The sequence below is a fragment of the Salvia hispanica genome, chromosome 2 (assembly GCF_029641045.1).
Source record: "Salvia hispanica isolate PSC_SH4W2 chromosome 2, Shi_PSC_v1, whole genome shotgun sequence".
NCBI lineage: Eukaryota > Viridiplantae > Streptophyta > Magnoliopsida > Lamiales > Lamiaceae > Salvia > Salvia hispanica.
Genome location: NC_142693.1, coordinates 34,278,878 through 34,300,390, shown reverse-complemented (window position 1 = coordinate 34,300,390; position 21,513 = coordinate 34,278,878). Strand labels below are relative to the sequence as shown.

Here is a 21,513-nt window from a genome sequence, read left to right as displayed (position 1 = left end):
TCTTGATCTATCCTAATTCATAGGATTAGATCTAGACAATTTGGTGTTTGTATTGGGTTTCCCTAGATTCATTCAAAGCTATTTAATTGGTTTTCTAAGATCCGCCCACACAGATGGAGAATCAAGGACGAGGGAATAGTACGGAAGATTTGTGGTCGATAAACCAAGGATCTTCGGATGGTGCAGCTAGCAACGTCAATCCAATGATGGATTATGAGGTAACAATCGAATCTACATCGAATATGCATGATTATGTGTTTATTTGATGTTATATCTATAGATCTATGTTAATTGCATGAAATTGGAGTCGAATGCATAATCAACTAAATAGATCCGTTCTAGAACCTGTTTGGTTTCCGTGTCTTCCGCTGCGGTAGTCCCAACACAATTTCCACAATCACAACATTTCCATGGTGCGACGAAAGTGTGGCCATACTTTTCGCCCACGAGACCGGCCACTAGCAAGGACGACTCTCGATCCCACCGTGTACACTAGCCTGGTAGGGTTTGCGGCCCTACTCAGACCCGAATTCGTTTATACATATCCATAGCCCTATAGCCTAATGGAGAGAACTCTCAAACTGGGCATCAGGCGCACAACATCATCACAAATAATCACAGACATGGCATAACAGTTTAAACCACCCTTATCTCTCCACATTCATAAATTTGCAACATAAAAGAGTTTAAGAATAAAACCCACCTCGACTGCTTAGATTTCAAGTACGTTTCTCTCTTTCGTTATCCGGCTTCGCAACTGAAGTTTCACATTTTAATCACATAGTAACATATCATGAATCAGTTTCAACATCAACTCCTAAATCATGCATGTCTCAACGCTTCCCCTTTTTCCCACCGATCCAGTTTACGTTTATCATTCAAACCAAGTCATATTCATCATATATGTTTATTCACTCAACAATCCTAGATCTATCATCAACTTATGTCACACATGAGGGTCGTTCCCGTGTCACACACACACACGCACACACACGCACGCATACACATACATACACGCACACATATTTTCCATATACCATTTAACCCACTTTCACTCAATCTAGATGCATGGGGGGTTCAAGAATACCGATTAATCGGTTAGATGAAGAGAGATTTATATGTAGGTACCTTTTCTTGTCAAAACGAACGGTAGAAACAAAGTACTCCCTCCGTTCCATAGTAATAGGGGCATTTTTCCATTTCCGTCCGTTCCATAGTAATAGAGTCATTTCCCTTTTTAGTAAAAGTCAACACATTTTTCCACACCTACTTTATTCTCTCTTACTTTTTTTTCTCTCTTCATCTCTCTACCTTTTTCATTTTCTACTTTATTCTCTCTTTACTTAACTCACCTAACACAATTTTTCTTAATCTCCGTGCCGAAAAGTTTTGCCTCCATTACTATGGAACGGAGGGAGTATTAGCCTTGGTTCTTCAAGATTCTTGAATTAAACTTCAATTCTTCTCCAAAAGATGACGAAATATTGGAGAATAGAAGAAGAAAAATTGAGAGAGTGAGAGAAGAGAGGGAGGCGTGTACTTTGGGTGGGGGGGCAAAAATTTGATGGCTAGGGTTAGGTGTTTCTCTTATTTATAGGGTTCAATAAGATCTTTAGAATATTTGGGAAGATTTGATTCTACACAATTAAATAAGAATAAATATTGTGGAGTAGGGAAGAAGAAATAAAAAGTGAGCTAGGGTTCAAGGCATGAAGTTTTCGAAAATTGTGGCTTTTTAATTAGCCAAGATTTTGTTTTGTATATTTTACGGAGTAGAAAAAATATCACGGAGCAAAATAAAATAAAAATCCTCCCATTGGAGAAAGGAACTAGGCGTGTAATATGGCCTTTTTATAAGGAATGGATTTTTTAATATTAACTAAAATAAGATATGGCAATATCTCCTTGAGGTATGGTAAGATTTGCTAGAATATTTAAATTCTAGGTATGGAAGGAAATCAAATAAGGGATCAACTAAACAATAAAATAATTCCTCCTTCTCAAACATAGGTGACTTTCGAAAATCACCTTAAAAACATTAGGGTTCGATTTTTTTCTCATTAAGAAATAGAGAATAATAGGGTTTTGGATTTAATTTGGATAAATATCCCAAAAATTAAATTAAATCCGTAAAAATAGGATTCTTCTCCAATAATTTAATGGGGTTCGAAAATTTCAACAAGGAAAAAAAAGGTTATAGTATTTATGGAAATTTTCATAATAATCTCACTCACCCTTAAACAAATAATTCACCTTTAATTTAATTAATCACATGCCACATCATATATTCAACAAGGTTGACTTTTCAAACTTCCAACGCAACCCTAGACTCGACTCGGTCATAGAAACTCATGCAATAAATTCCTTCATCAATTAATTCACGTCTCCCACATATCAATAAAATTTTAGGGCTCTAAAATTAAGGTTCGAATATCCGGGATGTTACAGTTGCTCAGCACCGCATTCAAGCGCATTGCAGTCCACCAGCAGCGGCTTCTTATTATGGTGTCCACAATAGGACCGTTGCGGCGGCGCCAGTTTCAGTCATTTTTTTTTCTTAATTTATTTCTACAAATACAACCTCTTTCTTATTTTTTACTTCACACATCCATACTACGATTCCATAATACTATTTTCATTTCTCTAGAGTTTTCACAATGCAAGGCGGAGACAGTAATTCCCCTAGCACCGGAGAATCGCATCCAAGCAGCGGCTCTCAAGCCGAGAGTACCGGCACCATCCCCGCCGTCGACGTGGGCGGCTTCGCCAGGTATGGGGGTTGGGGGTATGGTGCCCCTCCATCCCAGATGTGGGGTCAATCCTCCATCCCGAAGACGGTAGTGGTCGACCCCAATCGGCATTTGGGGACAATCCACCAGTTAATACCTCTACTACATCTGCCCCACCCACTCAATTATTCGTTGATTTTGATTCGTTCACATTCGAGCAGATGGGTATAAGTCCAGGGCAGTGGGAGAATCCTGTACCGCCCTCGTCGTTGGCACCTGTACAGGGACGCGTGCCAGCGCCGAGGCGTTGAGCGACGCGGTGGCTGCGGCGATTCTGCACAGAGGAGTCCTGTGCTGTGGGCTTGTGGCAAAGGCGTGATTCTCAATCACGGAGGATCACAACTGTTGGAATGGATCAGACAGATGGTTTCAGGGCCCGCGTCGTGACCGCCTACGATGAGTTCAAGCCGCGAGGCGCGGTGAAACGGATCTGCAAAAAATGGATGAGAATTTATTAAAAAGCTAAGTTATTCTTATTGGCCTAATTATTTTAAGGGATATTGGCTCCTAATATCATGAAACTTTTATAAAAGTTGGATTGATCCTACAAATTTTCAATTTGGCAAATAATGTCACAAACTTTTACCTGAGTTTGTTATTTTCCACCAGCAAAAAACGCTCTAGAGCTAGGGCGTGGACGAGCGCGGCTAGCCGATCGCTAGTCCATTATTCGTGGACGAGCGATCGACTAGCCGATTTTTTCATTTTATTTTATTTTTTAATACTTTCTATTCCCATTATTTTTTATATATTCTTTTTTCCTCTAATTCATTTTGTTGTTATTGTTTTTTTTTTTTTTTCTCGAGTTGGCTAGGGCATTAAGTGGGCTATTGCTAGGCTGTTGTTGGGCTAGAGCATTGGTTAGATTGTAGGAAGGACATGATGATCTGATAGGATGAGTTTTTGGCTGAGCTATAGCTAATCCATTCCTATTGTGGATGTTCTTAGTTCTTTTTGCTTCTTTTACTTAGTAAATTTCGTGACATAGCTGGTCTCTTTTCTTTTGCTATTTTTGTTACCGAAAGTTCGTCTTTTGCTAAGTGTTGTAATTTATTCGCTACTACTTTTATTTTTCTGCTAAATTGTCTAGCTTATCAATTTGCCAGTCTGCCGTTCTAGTTTATTTCCTTTCTTCTGATTGCATTTTATTTGCACTTCTAGTTCCCACAGTAGTTAGTTCTTGTTTATATTCCGTATTTCAATTCCTATCCACTAATTTAAAGTGTGGTGGCATCGCCTAAACTTCTAAGCATGGAAATACATAGTGGATGCTACCGTTCCTAGCGTAGGCCAATCTTTCTATTAAGCTTTTCCACCATTTTCCTTCATATATACTCCCTCCGTTCCCGATTAAGAGTCACACTTTTCCATTTCGGTCCGTCCTTAATTAAGAGTCACACTTCATTTTTACCATAAATGGTAAGTAGGTCCCACATTCCACTAACTCACTTCACTCATATTTTATTATAAAAGAAATATAAAAAAATGGGTCCCACGTTCCACTAACTTTTTCAACTAACTTTTCTTTACATTTCTTAAAACCCGTACCCGATTAAAGTGTGACTCTTAATCGGGGACGGATGGAGTATCTTAAAAATTGCACTAAATGGAACTATAAATCCTGGAGGAAATATTAGAAGTATGTAATAATTGTAGGGATAGCAAATCTCATTACATAACTACATATACAAAACATAAATTTAATAAGAAATGAAATACAATTTATAATTACTATTTAACCATCATTATGGTATTGCCATTATGTCAAAAATCATTTCACTTCAAAAAAATAGTGGATAATGTTAAAGTAAGGGATTCAATACTTATATTTATTGAAGATCTGTTTTCAATTCTTTCATGAGATAATATGTGTTCTTTTGTGAATTGATGACACTATGTGCTAAGATTGAATTATGATACTAAACAATCAATAATGAATTATAGTATGAAATTAATTACTACGATGTGACTTGAATTCTTGTAAGAGAACACAAAGATGAAACAGAAGATTAAGCAAGTGGTTGTGAATATGATTGTGGCTATAACCTATAAGAACGAGGGGGTGGTGATAAAATACAAACTTATATATTGTATAAACTCAAAACTCCTAAACACAACTTCAACACAGTTTCAATACAATATCAACACAGTGTAAAATTTCAAGATTTTAATGTCAACACAGTATCGACACAATATCAGCACAACATCAATCATTGACTACCGTTGAAATTCTGTTGACATTTTCATATTGATATTTTTTTTTTGATCTGTTGACATCTTTCAATAGCCCAGATCATAGTTTTCACTTGATCACTCATTCTTCCTTAGTATGAATTTGAATATCACACTAACAATGAGTGTATGTGCCAAAATGAAAAGATCACTAAAGCCACTATATAAGTTTCATTACTAATTAGTTTTAGAATGGAGTCTCGTGGATTTCTATCATTACCTTCCCATTGTATATAACTCGGCCAACACGGAAGATGTAGTTGACCTTGTTGAACTCGATTTTCCCGACAGAGACCATGGCGTCGCCTTCGAGGAGTATGGTGGTGTCGTCGGGGCTGAACCGGGGCAATTGGAAGTTGAGAGAGAGAGAGAGAAAGGGGTGAGAAAGAGGAGAAAGATGATGAGATGTCCATGTGCAGAGGCAGAGCAAAGTGTGGCCATGGTTATGGCTCATTATTAGGTTTTTCATGGCCATAGGTTTTAATATGCCTCGTTTGAAAGGGATTTGGATTAATTGACTAAATGACTTTTTTAATCAAAGATGAGACAGAAAGTCGATGGGATTAAAAATCGTTTGTTGATGATTATTGACCTGTTCAATATTTAATACTCCATGACTAACAAAGATTCCTTGATTAGCAAGGATGGAATGACTAATCTGTATATTTTGGACTACAAATGTAATCTGAAGAAAGTGGGCTTGCTTAATCTCACTTTTGGGCCCTTTGATTTGTTATAAAATTTGTAAAATATGTCTTTATATTTATCATAGAGAATTGGGTCCACCTACAATTTTCTAATGAAATTTACCTTTCTCTAATTATGTTTTCTTTTTTGCCTTTGTACAGCTTTAAACATAAAAGATGTGCTGCCTATATCGCAGGTGAACCAAACTGGTAACGTTACTGAATCAATTCAAGCAGCACTTGACTTAAAAGACAAATTTGGTTAGCCACCACAGTGGTGAGACGGAAAAAGTAATGAATTCTAGAAGGCAACTAGGAGAAGGCTATCAGCATTTTATGGTTTATATTAGTACGATGAGTCTTGAGAGCATCCCATCCATGCTCTTACCAAGGAAAATATTTATTCATTTTTAATTCCTTCTTTTCTGCAAGAGCACAACACCCACATCCATGCTCAAAAGATGCTCTTAACCCATTCCCACCATTCTATTATTCAATTTAAATACTTCAATTATTAAAAACATTTTCACATTAAAATGCATTCAAAATACTCGAAATACTATTACAAATTACTAATAGAAATTAAAAATTATATAATTAGAATACTAAAATTTGAGATTGAGAGAGTTGTTTGATGTAGTGTGATTATTTGTGTTGAAATGGAAGTATTTATAGATGAAGGGATGTGATCAAATGAAAACTCTAAATATTGTACAAATTCAAAACTATGATCTGGACCATTGAAAAATGTCAACAGATTAAAAAAAAAAAAACATCAACAGGAAAATATCAACATAATTTCAACGGTAATCAATGATTGATGCTGTGTTGATATTGTGTTGATATTGTGTTGACGTTAAAATCTTGAAATTTTACACTGTGTTGATATTGTATTGAAACTGTGATGAAGATGTGTTGAGAAGTTTTGAGTTTGTACAATATATAAGTTTGCATTTTATCACTTCCCTATGAAAGTGTAAAAAAAAATAAATTAAAAAATGAATTTGTTAAAATGTAGGCAGCTTATTTTAAATAATAACTTTTGCTAAATAAAAGTGTTTCTTAACAAATGTCCGTATTTACAGAGCTGAATACTAAATGATACGTTCTCACGGCAAAAAATCATCATTTACATAAATTACACCTAATTTTAATAATTTTACAAGTATTGAACTAGTTTTTGACTACAGTGTTTTTAGTTTGTTTGTATGATTTATACTTTTTTTTATCTCTTAAAAATTGAGATTTTGAGAAATGAGAACATTACATATTTAATAAAGCTATACTAGTTTCGATGTACAAACCGAAATAGCAAAAAAAAAAATTATTTTTGGACGACAGAATGAGTAGTATAGTTCAGCCTCTATACCAAAAAATTTATGCGTCCGCGCCCCTGTTTGTGCCTTGCAATGGACAAAAGCTATTTCACTCATCAAAGTGCATATTCTCAATAAATATTTTTTCCAAAGATGAGTAGCACTTAGAACATTAGCTGGTTCTCTTCTTGTGCGCGGATTTTTAACCTATTTGATAAATAAAAAACCAGACGTACGAGAATCATGAAGTCATTACTCATTACAATATATTTAGATACACAATATTCAAGCATGCAGCACCTGAAAATTCAGGTTACACAATACAATATTCAAAAAGCAGCCATCTCGTGAGGAACTAAGAAATGGGAGCATGCGTGGAGGGTGGATGCGGCGGCGGCGGCGGCGGTGATATGCAGAACTGGCTGAAAATAGGATTCAAGTAAAAAACATCAAAATTGTGGTGAAAATGTTAGGGGTATTGATTTGGTCAATTCGTGAATATTCTGAGAGAAATAATTAAAAAAATGAAGAAAATAAAAATTCAAAATCTCTTATTCCAATAAATTCACATATTGCAAAAGGTCAATAAAGTTAATATCAAATTCCGAAAAGCCTAAGAATCGAGTATCTTTTTGTTAATCAAGGCTAATTTAATTAACAGGCCCAACTATTTATTTAAATAAGACTCTACTAACATCAAATTAGGTTGATCTAGCGGGGGACTCATTCAATCTTCATTCTCGCTCTATATTCTTCTGATTTCGCTCATTCTGGTTTACGTTTGTTCGTAGCATTGATTAAAGCTATGGCGGTAAGCATTATTCATATCTTTCAGTTTCTTATAAATTACATTGTTTATATTAAAATTCGGAAACATTGTATTGATTCGTATAACTCATTATTGTGTTTTGTCTTTTTTTTTATTGGATCGGATAGGATTCTATATATGATGTTTCCATCCGTCGATGAAGCTTTACAGACTTAATAGTGAAATCTATTGTTTTTCTTATTATGTTGATTTGAATGGCAGATTATGCATGCAGATAGAATTTACAAATTGACAGAGGCTTATGACAAAAATGCATTGCCTATGATTTTCGACATATTAGATCAATTTGTATATTAGTTACTTCAACAGGGCAACATTTCATTCAATCTTCCTTCTCTCTATAGTATATATTCTTCTTCTTTCGCTCATTCATACATCTCTCACATATTTCAGTTGTGAAAATTTCTTATATTCAAAATTTGGAAAACATTGTAGAATCGAGTTTCGTATAACCCATTATTGTGTTTTTTCCTTTTTAATTGATATGTTTACTCAATCATATGATGAAGCTTTACAGAATTATAGTAAAAGTATTGTTTTCTTATGTCTTGATTTGAGTTGCAGATTCATGAAGATAGAATCAGCCAATTGCCTAGAGATATTCTCATATCTATAATCTCTCGACTCAGCCTCCGAGAAGCTACTTCTACTTGCATACTTTCAACTAGTTGGAGACATCTCCATACCTATATCACTCAACTTAATTTCCCAAAATATGTGCATAAAATTAATGAAATTAGCACGTTATCAAATTATGAAAGTATGGTGGACCATGTCCTGAATTCACATAGAGGTAGTCGAATAAAAGAGTTCAGTTTGAACGGAGAAGGCAATTTCGAGAGTTGCTTCAAATTTGCCCTTAATAAGAAAGCTGAAATAATTCATATAGCTATGTATAATGAAAAGGATCTGGATCTTGACTTTCTTAGACTTCCTAGTACGAATAACGGTCTTCAATGCCTTAAAGATTTATCTCTATTTGGTCTTAAATTGACCGATCAATACTTTGAGCTTTTGGTCTCCAATTGCACTACTCTTGAATCTTTGACGGTTAAATTGTCTTATGAGTTGAAAAATGTCTCAATTGTTGGCCTCTCGAAATTGAAGCGTTTGAACTTGTCCTCCTTTATGGAAGTTGAATCCATTGTGATTCGCGACGCTATTAGCCTCGTATCTTTGACGCTCCAACAATTGAGCAGTGGATGCACCGTGCAATTTAGTAATACTCCGAAGCTTACCAAACTCAATTTCGGAGAACGTTTTGGTAAATTCATGCTTGCTGAGTTTCTTGACGGAATGTCATCTTGCATACGTGACCAACTCCAAGTAATGCACCTCTCAACTAGTGTTGATTTTTTATGCATAAGGTAATAACGTCTTTTCTTTAGTTTCTTTTATCGCCATATGTATATATATCAAATATTAATATATGTGATTTAAAATTTGCAGAGTGATCCACATTTTCATGATGAGTTGTTCAGGATTGATCTTGTCAATATAAAATATCTAGAGTTGGAGATTACAATTATGGGTTTTTGTCGAAGCTTGTATATGTTGCGCCATTTCTGTCGTTTGGTCGAAGCATGTAGTTCTTTAGACAAACTTGTGATAAAGGTATGCATTAATTTGAGTGTATGATATATGTTGATGCATTAATAGTCATTACAATGTTTTGAATCGTGTTTATAATTTGTGCTGCATGCAGTGTACATGCACACCCGCTTATGATAAATGCAGGTTAGAATCATATGTTGGTCAATGCAAGTTGTCTTTCAAGTATTTGGAAATCATGGGATATTTGGGTACTCCGACACAATTGGAGTTGGCTTTGTACGTCATCAGAAATGCTGCATCTCTTGAAAAAGTGACTGTAGTGGCTAATGACCAAGATGCATTAGCTCGTGCACGTCATGATTTTAGACATATTAGATCAATTAGTTTTTTAGTTATTTAACCGCTATAATTTGCAGACTGATCTACATTTTCATGCTGAGTTGTTACGGCTTGAACTTGTCAATATAAAACATCTAGAGTTGGATCCTGATGCGATGGGTTTTTGTAGCTTGAATATGTTACACCATTTCTGTCGTTTGGTTGAAGCATGGAGTACTTCTTTAGACAAACTTGTAATAAAGATATGCATTAATTTAAATATATGATATACGTTGATGCATTAATAGTCATTACAATAATATGAATCATGTTTATAACTTGTGATGCAGTGTCCACATTCGCTATCCTCTTATAATAAAAATAGGTTCGAATCATACGTTGGACGATGAAAGTTTTCTATGAAGTATTTTGAAATCACAAGATATTTAGATGCTCCAATTAATACAATTGGAGTTGGCTTTGTACATAGTCAATAATGCTAGATCTCTTAAAAAAGTGACTATGGTGGCTCGTGGCAAAGATGCATTGGCTTGTGCACATCATGATTTTCGAGATATTAGACCGGTTAGTGTTTTAGAAATTTATCAGCCACAATCTTTTTTATCTACATGTTGTTAATTTATTTTTTCATACCTGAAAAAGATCTGAAAATATTATTAATTTTTAACTGTTTTTCATACCTTCGTTGAAATCAGTGCTTTGTTTGTGCCTTACTATTGAGTATATATTATTACCATTTTTGTCGTTTGGTTGAAACATGTACTACTTGTTTAGAAAAACCTATGATAAAGGTACGCGTTAATTTGAGTATATGATATATGCTGATGCATTAACAGTCATTTCATTTCAACATTTTTTAAACATGTTTATAATTTGTGCTGCAGTTTATATATACTAGTGTTAGCCCATCGCGCTATGCGCGACATACAATATTTTCGTTATACTAGTTCGATATTGTGAATAAACTAAATAAAAAATAAAAAATAATATCATTACATAAGATTAAAATATAAAAAATACAATAATATATGTTAAAATATTAAATAATTAATAAATATAAAACTAAATAAATTTTAAATTAGATCAATAAGAAAATATCTGTTACTTACAATACGTATAGGTCAATAAAAAATTCACCATTTAAAACATAGTACATACTTAATACTAAAATACTATTAATATTAAATTGATATAAAATATTTAATATACAACTAAAAAATATACGAAGGATAATGATATCGCCTCAAAAATATAAGATGATGAACTACAAAAACAAATAAAAAATACACACATATGACCATTAGAAAAATAAAACAATTCGTAAGTCATGGAAAAACTTAGTTGTAAACAACCTTAATCTTACCATGGTAAGAATAGCAAAATAAAGAAAAATAATAATAAAACTCAAACTTCAATCTCTCGCTGACTCTTCCTCTGTCTCTTTTTTCTTCATTTATCTCCAAATTAATGACTTATGTGATAGTTTATGATCTACGTCTTCTTTGCTTCCTTTCACCATTTTGTTGACTTTAGGTGTTTTCTTTGCATGAAAACTATGGAAGTGACGTAGTTGTCCACCTGCAGATTCAAAATATTATAGATAGTCAGTAGCTTATTTGATTTCTATATTTGGAGACAAAATCTGGATAAAATAATTAAAATAAACTAACAAAAAATAAAACAAATTAACATTAAAAAAAATAAAATATGAACTAACATAATTGAAACATAGCGATCTCATATAATAGTACTTATTATTGGTAAAGAATAACTTATAACCACACCTAGAAAAATGCTTCTTTTTACGGAGCATTCGTAATGCAATGGAAGAAGGCATGAGAAAATGAAAGCTAGCAAATGATACATACTTATAAGCAAAAAGTAGAAAGAAACTATCATTAATGGATGGAATTATAGCATAATTGGGTTTAGAGTTTAGGGCGGCACATTAAATATATTAAAGGTCATACGTTAAAATGTAATGCTGAATTATATATACCTTATTAAATATTAATGACAGTTACTAAGTAAAAGTTAGAAAAAAATTAATTAGATTACGCATAATTATTAGTTCAACCAACGACTATGGCAAGCATGCTTATTGGTTCCATCAATAAAATAAAAATTAAAGAAAAGAAAGAAACACCTCTTACTATTGATATAGTTGTAATGTTTCACCCAAATTACTTTTTAATTCAATATGCCGTTTCTTCTATAAATAATGGCAAATGACATATTGTTAAAAAAAAAAATAGTTAAATAATTCAGATATTTTTAGTCAACATTAATTTATATTTTAATGGATATTAATTTATAGTTATACCAAATTATTGGCATTAACATCCTTCATTTGACTACATAGTATATAGTTATATCAAATTTAATGGCATTAACATTTCACTTGGCTACATAAATTATAAACATAACTTATTAATATTTACAATTATTCCCAAAATTTATACATATTCAAAATATTACCCGAAACTCGACTTTGATATATGTATAGATAGATATCATCAGCTTATAATATTAAAATGCTAGAACCACATATTATACTATATTATTATCTTATGTAACAAATCAATATACCACCACTTTCAGATTTATTAAAAAGCTCAGTTATTCTCTGGCCTTATTCTGGCCTTATAAATACCAGTACTAGGAGTATCTACCAAGTGTCTCGGTAGGAAATAGGTGACACATGATATCTCAGGTTGTGCAAGCAAGGTAGATAATTTTTTAATAAAGTCCCGATATATGAGTGGTTTATAGTAGTCATATTGTAGTTTGATAAAGTTAATTCCATGCATTGGTTATGGGGATAAATTCTGTGATTTCTTGGGTCTAATACGGTTTATAAGCCAGGTGTGTAGAGAAAAAATATCAGATCCAAGAAAAGAGAAGAGGATCACCTGCAGAAGGAGTCTGACAGAAAAAATGAGCAGAAGGAAGAAGAAAAGCACCAGAAAGAGGAGGAGTTTACCAGACGAAGGAGCATCCGAAAGGAGGGCAAAATGGGAAGCACAAGGAAGAGTCTAGAAGCTCAACTCCACTTCTATAAATAAGAGCACGCAGCAAGCCTAAGGGAGAATCCACAATCATCATCTCTTAGCTCTTAGTTTAGCTCAACTTTTCTCACGTTCTCTACACACACACTTGGGGGAAATCAAATAGGGGGTTTTGGTTCAGAAATTCATCAGTCGTTGTGTAACACCGTCTCCACGGGAAGCGAAGATACAATCTCTTTTCCTGCTTTCTGTTTACATTTCCAAATTTCCCGAGTCTTCGCTGTTCGAAGCTCTGTCGTATTTTATTACATTTCCGTTGGATATTGCACTCTTTTGCTATGGAATTCACTGCTATGATTTGGTTTCATGTTATTGCTTTGTTTTCTGTTTGCTTTGATGTTTATCCGATGAATCCGAGTTGTTGAGTTGAAGTTACGTGGAGATCGTTGTTGATCGGTTGAATCTGGTTAAATCTGTTGATCAGAGATGGAATTTGCTGTGGTTGGTGGTGGATGGCTTGGATCCGGAGTGGATGAAGCATCCCGTAGCTAGTTCTGTTCATTTCATGCATAGTTTGATGTTTAATTTCTGTTTTCCCGTTTACCTCGTCTAGTAATAGTAGATCTGCTTTAGTTTTGGTAGTTGATCGCATTAATCGGTTTAATTTAGTTTGCCCTATTTCGATCTGTGTTTTGCTCCGTATTTCCTCTGCATTTCATGGTCAAAGTTTTTGAGAAGATGAAGTCACTGTTAGTTAAGCCTTTAGTTAGTTAATCTACAGCTTTTCATTCATACTATACTATTTTGAGAAATGGTCCCCACGTTCTGTTTTTTCTTCTGTCAAGGGTAGTTTAAGGAAGTTGCTTACCAGGTCTAGTAGTCATTTCAAGCACGTCTGGTGATCATTATGCATGTTTCAGATATTTTTGCCTAGGTCTAGCTGTTAGGATAGAGCATTTCATTTCCCAAGTCTGGAAGTATAATCTCAACCCAAAAAAATGCGTGGCAGCAGCCAAAAACAGTGTCCAGATCTCTTTGCATGTTTACTTACGCATCCATCTCTGTGGGATTCGATCTCTGCTTCCCTGTACTAATCTTTTTAGCATAACGGGTTGAGGATTTTGAAAGGTAGAAGGTGATTGTGTGCCCAACGACAGGTGATTTCGAGGATTCTCTGAGTTCCTAGACTCCGCGGCCTAGTGGGTTCTCTGGATCTAGGAAATTTGAATACACACTTCACTCTCCTACGCTCTTCAAATGGCTCTGTTGCCGGGGATGGATGGGGTAGTTTGTTTACGTGTTTAGAGATTTGGTGTATATAGTTTTAATTTATGTTTATTGTTTCTCTTTGCAGTTTATGAGCAAAGGCTCACGGTTTGGAAACTGGAGTAACTCGTCTGGGTCAAGGAACGTTCAATTCAGGTGGCAGGTCAAGGAGTCAACATCCACAGTCACCACCAGATCGGGGTTAACAACAGGAGATCCATTTCCGTTTGGATCAGATAGTGAAGAGGACTGGAATTCTTCAGGCAGGGAGGACCCGAAGTCATCATCAGAAACTGAACACTCAGAAACAGAGGAAGAGGAGTCTGTAGACATGGCAAATCTAGTGGACCCTGACCCTGAGATCGGTTCGCTCACCGCACATCTAGATGGAGAGCCAGCTCATGCTATCGTTTCGAATCAGCGCCAAAGGTCCATCGATATTAAGACGAACGTGCTGGGCGTCTTACCTACATTTTCGAGACGGAGGAATGAATGCCCTTATGAGTTCCTGAACGAGTGCAACAAGTTGTGCAGCATCCAGAAGAGGCCCAATGATGCCACGGGGGAGGACTACCGCCTGCGCGCAGTCCCATTCGCCTTAAAAGGGGAGGCCAACACATGGCTACTGAGGCTGCCACTGGACTCAATCCACACATAGAAGGATTTCAAGGTGGAATTCCTGGACTACTTCTTCCCGTCCAACAAACTAATGCCCTAAAAAAGGAGATTCAGGAATGCAAGCAGGACTACGATGAGTCATTGAGCCAATATTAGTCTCGGTTTAAAGGACTGCTCGATGCTTCTCCCAATCATAGAATGATGGAGGCCGAGACATTTTACTTATTCTATGAAGGACCTAATCATGAGTCTAAGGATTTGATGAATTCCTCGAGCGGGGGGAATTTCACTAAGAACAAGGCAAGTGAAGCACGTGAGATTCTGGGAAGGTTAATAGATGCAAATAAGGCGTATGATAACCCACGTATTATCATGAGGAGAAGCTCAGCTAATGTAGTAAAAGAGCAAGAAGGAGAAGGGGTTGGAGACAGAATAGTTCAACTGGAGAAGGCACTGCTAAGTACTATTAAAAAGAAAAATTCCCCTGCCTCGCAGGAAAAGGAAAAGTCACCAGGTCAGGAGGAAAATCAACTCCAGCTCTATTATGGTCCACCACCCGATGGAGAATTCCAAGCCCAGGTGAATGCAGTGGGGAATTGGAATCAGAATAATCAAAATACAAGCTGGAATCAGTGGAAGATCAAAGAGGCCCCATGGAGAGACAACCCTTGTTTCAGGTGGGCTGATGGGAACCAACAACTTCAACTACAGTACCTAGGTCCAGCAGAAGCCCAGCAGAATTGGCCTAATCGTAATCAAGAAGGGCCATAGTACAACTCGAACTGGTCAGGGAAGAATCAAGAAGGGCCGAATAACTGGAGTTACCGCAATCAAGGGGATCAATCCAATTGGAGCAATAGGAACCAGAGTAACCAAGGGAATTCTCATGTGCCACCACACCAGAGGAATGCCATGGGGAACAATCAGAATTTCCAGCATAACCACCAAGGGAATCAAGGGTCAGGAAATCAATTCAGCAACAATCAGGGAGGTCAAGGGAACTATCGCTCAAATCAGGGGAGTGGACCGAACCATAATCAAGGATCAAGTTCCAATAAGCCAAACTATAAGCCTAAGAGGAATCTGGATGATATGGTACACGGCCTAGTCAGCTCTCAACAACATATGCAGAACAACATGCAAGCCAATAATGATGTGGTACATAAAATTCAAGATGCACAACAAGAGCAGAAGTCTGCCATGGATATGTTAGCCAAGCAAATATCTCAATTAGCAACTTCGTTGAATGAGATGAGGAGGCACGAGGGAAGGATACCAGCCTCGGTAAAACCACCTGACCGGGGAAACATCAGTCAGATCACTCTGAGGTCAGATCGAGGCTATAAGGGTCCCATGATGAAGGATGATGAAAGTGTGCCTCCTATGACAAGCAAGGAGGATGAAAAAAACTGGAGAACCAGAGTAGAAGATGACCTCCAAAGGGATGATTTGGAGAAGCCGCTACCTCGTATGGCCGATCCATTCTTCCTAGACCCAGAACCAGAGGTGGAGAGTGAAGAGACAAGGAAAGAAACTGGAGAACCCTCAGCTGGGGGGTCAGTAGGAACATTGAAACGCATAAAGCCATTCCCTTACCAAGGGGAAGCCAAAAAGAAGAAGGATGATACCGAAGACTTCATGGAGATTTTTGTCAAATTGGAGATCAACTTACCATTCCTGCATGCTCTGAAGCTGCCCACTTTTAGCAAATTCATCAAGGAGTTCATAGCTGGAAAAACCATACCCTATGGGAAGATAGTGATTGGAGAAAACGTGTCAGCTGTGATACAGAAGAGGAGAATGCCTTCAAAATGCACAGACCCAGGTATGTTCACTTTACCCATTTCCTTGGGTGACATTAAAATTGAGCATGCAATGTGTGATCTAGGAGCATCGATAAACGTTTTACCGCTTTCTATATATAAAAAGTTGATAGGGGTAAGTTTGGTTGACACGAAAGTGGTAATTCAGCTGGCCGATAGAACATGCATTTCACCCGAGGGTGTGCTGGACAATGTGATAGTTAAAGTGCATGATTTCCTGTACCCAAATGATTTTCATGTGATAAAAATGAGTGAGAATGAATCTGCTGAGTCTAGTGGAGTGCTTTTAGGAAGACCATTTCTACGCACCGCTAAGACTATAATTGATGTGTTTGATGGAACCATATGCCTGGACTATCATGGGGAGAAATACACCTTTAGCATTGATGAAGCTATGAAAAAACCACTAGATGTTGAAAATTTGCATTCTGTCGATGTTATTAACGCAAGAATAGTTCAACAATTCAGAGTTGAGTCACTCTATTGACAAGGAGGTAGCAGGGTGGTGTGAAACCCTATTGACTCGGGACTTGACAGATGAGCAGATCAATGAAGCGATCATGGCATTCTGCCACCAACCATTATCATTCGAGTCGATGGGTTCTGTTCAAGTAAAAAGCCCAGACGAGGCAACTGACTTGGGGGAAATGACAACCAAGAGCCTGGAGAAAAATCCCCTGCCCCAGGAAGCCATCACACCTAAGAAGGAGTTGAAGAAATTGCCCGAGAGCTTAAATTATGCCTACATTGAGGAAGATGAAACCTTCCCGGTGATAATAAACAGCCACTTGACAGAGGAACATGAGACTGAGTTGCTGGAGGTAATCAGAAGGAACAAGAAGGCCATAGGATGGACTCTATCAGACCTGGCAGAAATCAGCCCTGATCTTTGTATGCACTACATCAGACTGGAAGAAGGCGCAAAGGCCCATAGAGATCCACAGTGAAAGCTAAATCCGAATATGAGGGAAGAAGTTCTGAAGGAAGTCCTGAAACTGCTGTCCTTGGGTATTATTTACTCCATTCTAGATAGTGAATAGGTTAGCCTAGTTCACATGGTGCCTAAAAAGTCAGGAATACAGGTGATCAAGAATGATAAAAATGAATGGGTACCGACTCGGTTGGTGACTGGGTGGAGAATGTGCATTGACTACCGGAAGCTTAACGAAGCCACTAGGAAGGATCATTTTCATTTGCCCTTCATCGACCAGATGTTGGAAAGATTGGCTGGGAAGCAGTACTTTTGCTTCCTAGACGGATATAGTGGATACTTCCAGATATATGTGGATCCTGAAGACCAAGAGAAGACAACCTTTACCTGTCCGTTCGACACTTACGCATACAGGAGAATGCCGTTTGGTCTATGCAATGCACCTGGAACCTTTCAGCGCTGTATGACGAGCATCTTCTCAGATCTGCTGGAAGTGTGCATTGATATTTTTATGGATGATTTCACTGTGTATGGGTATTCCTTCGATTCTTGTTTAGCCAAACTAGATCTGGTACTGGAAGATGTCAGGAGAAAAATTTGGTCCTAAATTTTTAGAAATGCCATTTCATGGTGCCAGAAGGAATAGTCCTAGGTCATGTGGTCTCGGAGAGAGGTATTCAAGTAGATAAGGCCAAAGTGGATGTGATCTCGAAGCTACCTTACCCTACGAATCAGAAGGAAGTTAGAGGATTCCTGGGGCATGCAGGATTCTATAGAAGATTCATTAGAGACTTCGCAAAGATTGCACGGCCGCTCACTCATCTCTTGCACAATGATGTGGAATTCGTATTTAATGAAGATTGCAAGAAGGCATTTCAAATGTTGAAGGATAAGCTTGTCTCAACCCCGATAATAAGAGCACCAAATTGGAATCACCCCTTTGAGGTAATGTGTGATGCAAGTGATTTTGTAGTAGGAGCGGTCCTGGGTCAGAAGATTGAAGGGAAGAGTTATGTCATATTTTATGCCTCGAAGACCCTCAACCAGGCTCAGAAGAACTATGATACTACAGAGAAGGAGATGTTGGCCGTAGTATACTCATTTGAGAAATTCTGACCGTACTTACTAGGGTCGAAGGTGATAGTCTACACTGATCACGCAGTCATTAAATATCTCCTGGCCAAGAGAGAGTCCAAACCAAGGTTGATCAAGTGGGTGCTACTACTGCAAGAATTTGACTAGGAGGAAAAAGAGAAAAAAGGCACAGAGAACAAGGTCGCAGATCATCTAAGTCGAATATTATAAGGGGACACGGACGAAGCCATACCTGATGCCTTCCCCCGAGGAACATCTTTACTATCTGGGGAAATCTGCTAGACCTATTAACTGGGAAACAGTGTTGGTAGTAACGGGTCCAGGAACATCAGACAAAAGAAAATATCCGATGAATACAGAACCATGGTTCGCTGACCTGGTCAACTACTTGGTCACATGAGAAATGCCAGGTTCCCAAGAAATTTCCCGGGCCCAGAGGATGAAGTTGAAAAGTGAGACCATATACTATTTTTGGGACGATCCTTATCTCTGGAAGATGTGCTCAGACCAAGTAATTCGACGATGTATTCCAGAATGGGAACAGAAGGACGTGCTCAACCATTGCCACGCCCTGGCTTGTGGAGGTCATTTTGGACCCAGAAAGACTGCCAGAAAGGTCTTAGAGAGCGGATTCTATTGGCCAACCCTGAACAAGGATTCTTTCGAATTCTGTTAAGTTTGTGAGAGATGTCAACAGACAGGAGGTATTTCAAGGAGAGACGAGATGCCCCAAGTTCCAATAATAGTTTGCGAAATTTTTGACGTCTGGGGAATGGACTTCATGGGACCGTTCCCATCTTCTTATGGTAACACTTACATCCTGGTCGCGGTGGACTATGTGTCCAAATGGATAGAGGCGAAAGCTACACCCACCTGTGAATCGAAAGAAGTAGCTAAATTTCTGAAGGCGAACATTTTCAACAGGTATGGGGTGCCCAGAGCTATTTTCTCAGACCAGGGAACACACTTCTGCAACCGCACCATAGAGGCATTGATGAGGAAATATGGTGTGCATCATAGGTTGTCTACACCATATCACCCCCAGTCGAATGGTCAAGCTGAAGTCTCAAATCGGGAAATCAAAAGCATTCTGGAAAAAATGGTGAATACTACGAGGAAAGATTGGAGTAAGCGCCTTGATGATGCTCTCTGGGCATATAGGACCGCTTACAAGACACCAATTGGGATGTCACCTTATAGATTGGTGTTCGAAAAAATGTGTCATCTGCTCGTGGAAGTGGAACACAAGGCATATTGGGCCATAAATGAGATGAATATGAAGGCGCCGGCCTGTGAAGAAGAAAGGAAGCTGCAACTACAGGAACTGGATGAGTTAAGGCTAGAAGCATTTGACTCACCAATGTGGTATAAGGAAAGAACAAAGCTCCGGCATGATAAGAACCTCCGGATCAAGGAACTACGAGTTAGGCAGAAAGTACTTCTTTTTCAATCTCGGCTCAAGCTGATGCCTGGGAAGTTGAAATCTAAGTGGATATGACCATACACCATCGTTGGCTTTCGAGCAAATGGAGCAGTGGAAATCCAAGGAAGCACCCCAAATTCTGTTCCCTTCCTCGTCAATGGACATCGGGTAATGTTATTTAGGGATAATTCGGAATTGCATGTAGTGAAGGAAGTTCCACTGCATGCATCCGTAATTATTGCCTAACCGGTCAGGCAAATGACTATTCTCAATGAACTCACAGGCCAGGTAAAATGGGGAATAAAAGTGTATTTATACACTGACCTAGGGGATCTTGAGAGTACTCATCTGCAAATGTAAATAATTTAATTGCTTTCTATTATAGTTTAAATAGTTTAATTGTTTTTTAATATAAATCTTCCAAAAATATTTTCAAAACACCAAGCTCCTAAGGGAAATTGCTTTGTCATTTGTAATCCTCGACCTGGGACTTCGGTGTTTCACCTTTATTTTGCGTGGTATTGAGAGATACCTGGGGGAGGCAGAACACTTTTGGAGGGAAGTCGGTTACCTTTTTGAAATCCAAAACCCACCTTTTCAGGAGGCGTACGGTTGCTTACATCACCCTGCAACCATTCGCCTGCCTCTTCTAAAAAAAAAATATTCTCTTTCTTCTTTTCAAATCACAAACCATGACCGATTTCTCTCTCTTTTCTCTCTAAAAAATTCTCTCAATACCCAAACCAAATTTTACCCTAGTTTCCGTGAAATCTGTGCATAAAAGGCCATGGAGAAGGTACAAGAGACTGCTGCAAGGAAGGAAAACCCCACCACAAAACGGCGGATCTGACGGCACAACCGTCGGTTCCAGCGCAAACGACTTTTCCAGTACTTGATATACGCTCCGAGTGGCGTGCTTCCGCAGTTCCAGAACCGTCTGCCGTTGAAGACCCTAAGGAGGAGGCATTCTTAAAGGAGTTGGAGGAAAAATTCGGTAGCAAGGAGGAGGCCAGAAGGATCTTTGCCCACTTCTCGGCGATTCAACAAGGAAGATCTACCGGAACCGCACCATAGTGCCACAACCGCCAATAATCCCTGACGAATCAACAGCCCAAACCTCAGCTGAAGATCATACCCAAGTTCAACCACATGCAGAAACTGGACCGAATCTAGATATAAAAGAGCAAGAAGGCGTTGGTGGACTTGAGAGGGAGCAGAAGGGTGTTCGTGGTTTTGCGAAAGAGCTTGATGGGATGACAGTGGACGACTTTGGGAATGACGCTGCAAGGGAAGGTAATGTTTCTGTGGAGATGTCTGTTGAGGGGGAAACCCCTGTCTCAAAATCTGCCGTGGGGAAAACCCCAGGGAATGTCGAGGGGGAAACCCCAAATCTCTATGTTGAGGGGGGGACCCCGTTTGAATCTGAGGGGGCAACCCCAACCATGTTTGCTGAGGGAGAAATTCCTAGAAAATCTGAGGGGAAAACCCCGAAACACACCGAGGAGGATACTCCGAAATCATCTAAGGAGGAAACCCCGTCTATGTTTGCTGAGGGAGAGATCCCTAAAAAGTTTGTGGGGGATGAGGTCCCCGTTGTTACTAAA

General features: G+C 37.9%; 1 long non-coding RNA gene across 1 annotated transcript; it reads left to right on the top strand.

The window, feature by feature from the left end:
- Window positions 1-7,728: 7,728 nt before the first annotated feature.
- LOC125204175 (uncharacterized) lies at window positions 7,729-9,896 on the top strand. The gene is made up of 3 exons (XR_016134953.1): window positions 7,729-7,834; window positions 8,417-9,466; window positions 9,558-9,896. It is a non-coding gene; the product is annotated as an uncharacterized LOC125204175 (long non-coding RNA).
- Window positions 9,897-21,513: the final 11,617 nt, after the last annotated feature.